Source organism: Lepeophtheirus salmonis, chromosome 1, assembly GCF_016086655.4.
Source record: "Lepeophtheirus salmonis chromosome 1, UVic_Lsal_1.4, whole genome shotgun sequence".
NCBI classification, from domain to species: Eukaryota; Metazoa; Arthropoda; class Copepoda; order Siphonostomatoida; family Caligidae; genus Lepeophtheirus; species Lepeophtheirus salmonis.
The window spans coordinates 32203040-32209039 of NC_052131.2; the positions used below are offsets into that span (position 1 = coordinate 32203040).

The 6000-nt window shown below is 30.9% G+C and overlaps 1 protein-coding gene and 1 pseudogene across 2 annotated transcripts in view; one reads left to right on the forward strand and one right to left on the reverse strand.

The window, feature by feature from the left end:
• The window catches only part of LOC121127692 (G-protein coupled receptor daf-37), a 32564-nt gene extending 31512 nt beyond the window's left edge, over positions 1 to 1052 (reverse strand). For both annotated transcript variants that reach the window (XM_040723132.2, XM_040723126.2), the window contains exon 1: positions 873 to 1052. The gene's annotated coding sequence lies outside the window, so the exon portion shown is untranslated. The remainder of the gene's footprint in view (positions 1 to 872) is intronic.
• A 2459-nt stretch (positions 1053 to 3511) lies between these two features.
• On the forward strand, positions 3512 to 4456 carry LOC121115360 (lysine--tRNA ligase pseudogene; annotated as a pseudogene).
• The last annotated feature ends 1544 nt before the right edge of the window (positions 4457 to 6000 follow it).

The window sequence follows — 6000 nt, forward strand, 5'->3', positions numbered from 1 at the left end:
GTTCAACTATTAAAATAATTACGTAAATTAAATTTTTTATTATTTGTTTATCTATTCCATCCATTTTTCACTCACCAATATCAATTAAAATTGTTAATTAACTCCTATGAATATCAGACATCAATAAAAAAGAGTCATTTTTCAAAAATAATCCGAACAAGATGATTTTTGTGGGGTTTCCAGAGGATATAAATTGTCATTCTTATAGTAGAAACATTAAGTTTAAAAATTTATTGATGCAAATATTTGGATTTAAATTTGTACCCATCAGTTTTTGATGAGGTTGAGCGAATAAATTGAAAAAAATAAGTTTCCAAAAATCAATAGGAAAACCAAAAGAACAACTTTGAAGCCCTCCAATTACTTAAATTATCTAAGACTCGATACAAAATAGCTTAATGTACAAAAAACTATAGACAATACACTATCAAGATAAATAAATAATTGCATATATTTTGATTAAATATTTCAGGAACCTACTAAAAAGTATTTGCGAAAATGTAGATTCAAGGGAATAAGAATCATTTCTGGAAATCTCAGGGTATACAATATCCCGGTTTACTAATTGAAGGTTAAAAGAGTTATTCAACAAAAAGTACTTTTATTGATATATTCTACACTGTTTTTAAAATTATTAAATATCTGGGAAATTCCCTACTACAGCCTGTAAATCTTGGATAAAACTTTATATGTACTTAGTTATAGCTTTTTTCTCGAGTAAGATGCATAATATTGAAAAAAACACATGCGAGTAAGCTACATAGCATAGGATGATGACGAATCAGTGAACATAACTACTCACTGAGTCATTTGATTACATCTTAATATACGAGGGAATTTGAATCATAATTTATATTAAATGGACTAGCTACCTTATGTTAAAGATATATGTCGGTTTGTAAATATAATATGTAGGACGTATGAAGTCTTCCCTCCTGGATGCCTTTCAACTAATAGCACGTCAATTCACAATGAACAGGAGCACATCATCGTTAATGAGAAAAATGTTTAAATGAAGCACGAACGTAGATATTAGGTTACAGAAGAGAACTAAAAACTATATTTTAGTTATGTGTTTCTTACTCTCAGCGTTTTTGTTTTTTTTAATTCTCCTCCCCCCTTCCTTCCTTCTTTTATTACTCGAGGTAGGAGCAGGAATAAGATGATGATGGCGTCGTCGACGTTCTCCACGATGTGATCTTTAATTCATCTTGCAACCTTTCATCTTTAAAAGAGTATTAAAAAGTCCCCTAAAACAATTGATAAAGATCCCAAATTTTTCACAAATGTTTTGTTTTGTTTCGAATAGATCAATCATCTATTCAATATCAATTCTGATTTAATTTTATAAAGAAAATTACTCCATTTAATGTTATTTGTTTGGTTTTATTTTTAATCACTCAATCCATAGAAAAATAAGTAAATAAAAATAACAAAATAATTTAGATTTGCTCTACGGATTAGATACGCTATGGTTTACTAAAGTTATCAATCTGCATCAATGAACTTCAGCTATGAAAGATATTTTTTAGCACAAAAATCCATCCTCATGCATCCATGATGCAGGGGATAATGGCATCAGATGGGAAGTTTAGTTTTCAAAGGGCCTGAAAATTGGGGGCAAGTAGTATAGAAATAGTGAGGTCAAACTATCCAGAGGGAAACTAGATGTTCCAGGTGGACTCTGCTTCGATATTTTTAGGGTCCCATTTCTTTACATTCACAGACAAATGATGAACCTCGGCTCCATGATTCAGAATTATTTTAATGGTCAAGTTCATATATTCAAGTGAGAGTAAATCAGATTAGAATATTATTTATCTAATTGGAATTGCAGGCTATTAATATAAGAGAAACAAACAAATGTGACGTCATATTACTGTATTTGTGCCAGTAAATGTCTTCGCTTAAACAATCACCTATCTTATTGTCTATATGTATTTCTTTCTCTATGACCAGAAATTCAAATAACATAAAACGCAGTAAGTTAAAAATAAAAAAATAGACATTATCACCCTGACAATCAAAAGAATGTTTTGTAGGAAGGCAGCTTAGCTGTCATGGCATATCATGGCTGCGAGCAGCCCTGAGATAAATGAAATAAAAACAAACCTCACTCCGTATCTAACATTGATATTGGTAGGGATTACAGCGATGCCGATCGTCAATTCTACTCCGAGTCCTACAGGACTTATACTTATAACTCAACAACAAATCCTCAGAATTACTCATCGTCTATCATCCACTAGTGATTATTTTATTGTTCTCTCTCCAAGAATAAAATAATAATGATGGCAGCTTTGGTAAATAAGAAAATATGTTCAGTTGGTAATTACAAAAAGAGAACAATCTTCCAATTGCCTATTTGTTTAGCCTCAAGCTATGACTCAACCCCAACAAATATTAATATCTATGTATATATTTTTTAATCCGAAATTTTTTCTTTAAAGACCTATCAATATTTTTGCTGATCGTTTTTAATGCATATATGTAAATGATTTGTACAAGTTGTAACTTGTATAATAAGACTATTTTTGTTGAAATTTGTACATCCTACTAAGTCTTAATTAATTACAGCATCAGTCATATTAATTACTATCAATAAATTAATACTAAAATTTCATTTTAAAGTATTGAAACTATGCATTTTTCTTCTTTTTTTTTTACCAGTACAGGGCTTTATATTAACACTTGTCCCATTGTCCAGGACTCGCAAATTGTTCTGTCAGACGATTTAATGCATCATATATGGTCACTGAACGGACAAGTGGAGCCAATTTATATCGAAAGCCATTTGTTCCTTCTGATAAGTCTCAAATTTTGGAAACATATTCCCTGACTACACTCATTTAAAATATCAGAATATTCCTATTGGACAGGTAAGGAAAAAAAAAAAAAAAGTAAAAACCTGCTTAAGTGATGTAAATATGGACCCTTGTATTATTTAGTGTGTCACAGTTTGCTTTTAAAGGAGTAGTTGTCAATAAAAAAGTCAAATATAAAACCACTACTATATCATTCAACTATTTCATAATCTTCATCACAAGTAGGATTTTATGTGATACCATTTTTTTGTTATTTGTACTATTACTCCGAGATGGGTAGACTGTGATATATCAAATTATAACAGACATACTAACTTATGTTTTTGCTATTTTTTGAACACATCTACAAAGTATATGTTTTTATTTGAATGCTACTTGTAAAATATTGTAAGTCTTCCATCCATTAAATATTTATATTGCTTTCCAACTATTTATTTGGTAGTATATGTGCATGATCGGATGACTGCTCCACATTACCTATTTTATTTATTTCTTTTCTAAGTTATTAACAAGAGGTAACTTTATTTTACTCAAGTTGAGCTATTCATCAGTTACGTTGCAAACGTTTCTGACTTTGTTATTGTATTAATAGATCTTTAGTTAATTTCCTCTTGTACCTATCTAAGGATAGCATCGGAAAATATTAGTCCGAACGAATACTTGAAGTTCCGTTCCAATGAAATTTAAACGATGTAATCCAATGGGTAAAATCCTATCCTGATAAGTTTGACGTCTCCATTTCTTTGTTGGATTATTCCAAGAAATATTCGGATTTAACTGAGGGAACATGTTTAGATGAGGTAGAAGTTCCTGCTGGGGTTAATGTCATTCAAGAATCCGGGGATAAACTGATATTTTTTGATGTCCGTGGAGGGGGTGTAAAGGTTTAAGTAATACCTAGTTTGAATAACTATTGAAAAGAAGAAATTTTTTGTCCCATATACTGGACGATTACGCCGTTTTGTTGGAATAATTGGAAAACCTGGAAAGACCAAAAAAAGGAGAACTTTCTGGGATGCCAATAAAATTAATTTTTCTCAATCTATGCCACCACACGTTTCGTCATTTACATTTTGGTGTAAAAAACAAGGAGATACGATTCTATCAACGTTACTTGGATCTTACCATCAGCTCGGAAGTTATACAAAATTTTCATACTCGTTCAAGTATTATTTCTCACGTTAGTTCAGTGGGATTTTTGGAGATGGAAACACCCATGATGTATTTGATCCCTGGTAGAGCAACAGCTAACCCCTTGATAACTCATCACAATGATTTGAGTTGCAAACATATATGCAAGTTGCTCCAGAGTTGTATCAGAAAATGCTTCTTGTCGGTGGTATTGACTACTGTATTTATGAAATCGGCGTCAATTTAGGAATGGAAGTATCGATATGACACATAATCTAGAATTCACTACTTGTGAATTCTATATGGCGTATGCCGACTACAACGATTTAATCGAAATTACTGAAAAGGGCACTGAAAATTCAATTAATGTTTGGGAAATTGATTTTACTACTCTATTTAACTGTGCTCCCATGCCTCCCAGTCTGGAAGCAATTATAAATACTAAACTACCCTCTCCAGATCAACTTCATACTGATGAGGTTGTGTATGAAACTGGATAGTCTCTGTATTGTACACAATGTTGAATGTGCCTCTCCAAGGGCGGTTGGACGTCTTTTGAATAAAAGTTAGTTGGAAATTTTTTGGAAGTGACATGCAACAGTGTAATCATGTCTCTATTGGCTGAATGGCATCGCACTGAGAAATGATTGACTGAACGTTTTGAATTGTTCTCTTTAAAGAAATAATTCTACAATGCCTATACTGAGTTGAACGATCCCTTCGTTCAAAGAGAACGCTTTGAGCAACAAGCTAAGGATAAGTCATCTGCTGATGATGAAACCATGATTTTGGATGAAATTTTTTGCACTGCCTTAGAATAGCGATTACATCTTACTACAGGTTAGGCATGGGAATCGATCGGTTAGCAATGTTCTTTACATATTCTAACAATATTAAAGAAGTTCTCTTCTTCCCTGCTATGAAACCCGATGATACCAATTCATCTGAAGCTCCTCAAAAACAATAAGTTAAAAAAATTTAAAATTATACAATTGAGTTGTTGTTGCTTTGGAGTATGATAAAGTGTTTTGTAAATTCATAAAGTGTGGCATTTTGCTGTAGCAAATATATATATTAAAAAAAAAAAAAAATAAATAAACAACTATTCATCATTTAAATTTATACAATTGACCTCAGTGCTTAATTCATAAAAACTTAAGCCACAACTAAGGATAGTAAGAAAATCGACAACAGAGTTAAAAGTAAGGTGAGTTTTCAAGTCTATGATACCACGACGTCTTTGGAAGTGAATAATCTACTACGGGAGTACTAGATATGGAGGACTGAGTTGTTTATTTTAGTTACAGAATTTGTAGTTCTTTATCATAATTCTGTTAAATGTTTTTCGCTCCATTTTCACTTTTTATAAATTCAGTTATTCTTCATTAAAGATATATTCTTTCGACGATACCTCATTTTCATGTCTCAGATTGTAATTAAGTTTCATGCGTAGAAAATTTCTATTGATTTTATTGATGGATATGTACATATCCTATTATATTTTCAAAGAAGGAACCAAAGATTGTTGCAGGAGTATGCTCAGTACAGAATTAGAATTCTATGGGTCACCTCATTAAATGATTTAATTATTTGAATAGACTAAATTGAAAATCATCATAAGATTTATTTGTTTTTGAATTAAGTTAATTTAGGTGGATTTGTAGGACTCAGTGATTTTATGTACCTCACAGTTGTGAACATATAAAATGTACTAAAATAATATTTGATACTCATGTTACAAGAAAAAGTTTTTATACTTTTAACATTCTAGATTGTATTCATAGTCGGACTTGAGAATATTCTAATGAGTCAAGAAAACGTGAATGGATTATCTGCACAAAATGCTATAATAGTCATGATTTTAATAATCATTTAAAATTCAATTCTGCAAAAATGTTAAATTTATTTTTAAAAAACTATACTGTTAATAGGAAAAATTTAATTTGTTCATATGTAGTAAAGATTTAGTCAATAGAAATTAATTATTTTTTCCATTGCTTTGGATTCAGTAATGTGTATCTCGCGTTTTATTTGTGCAATTGAT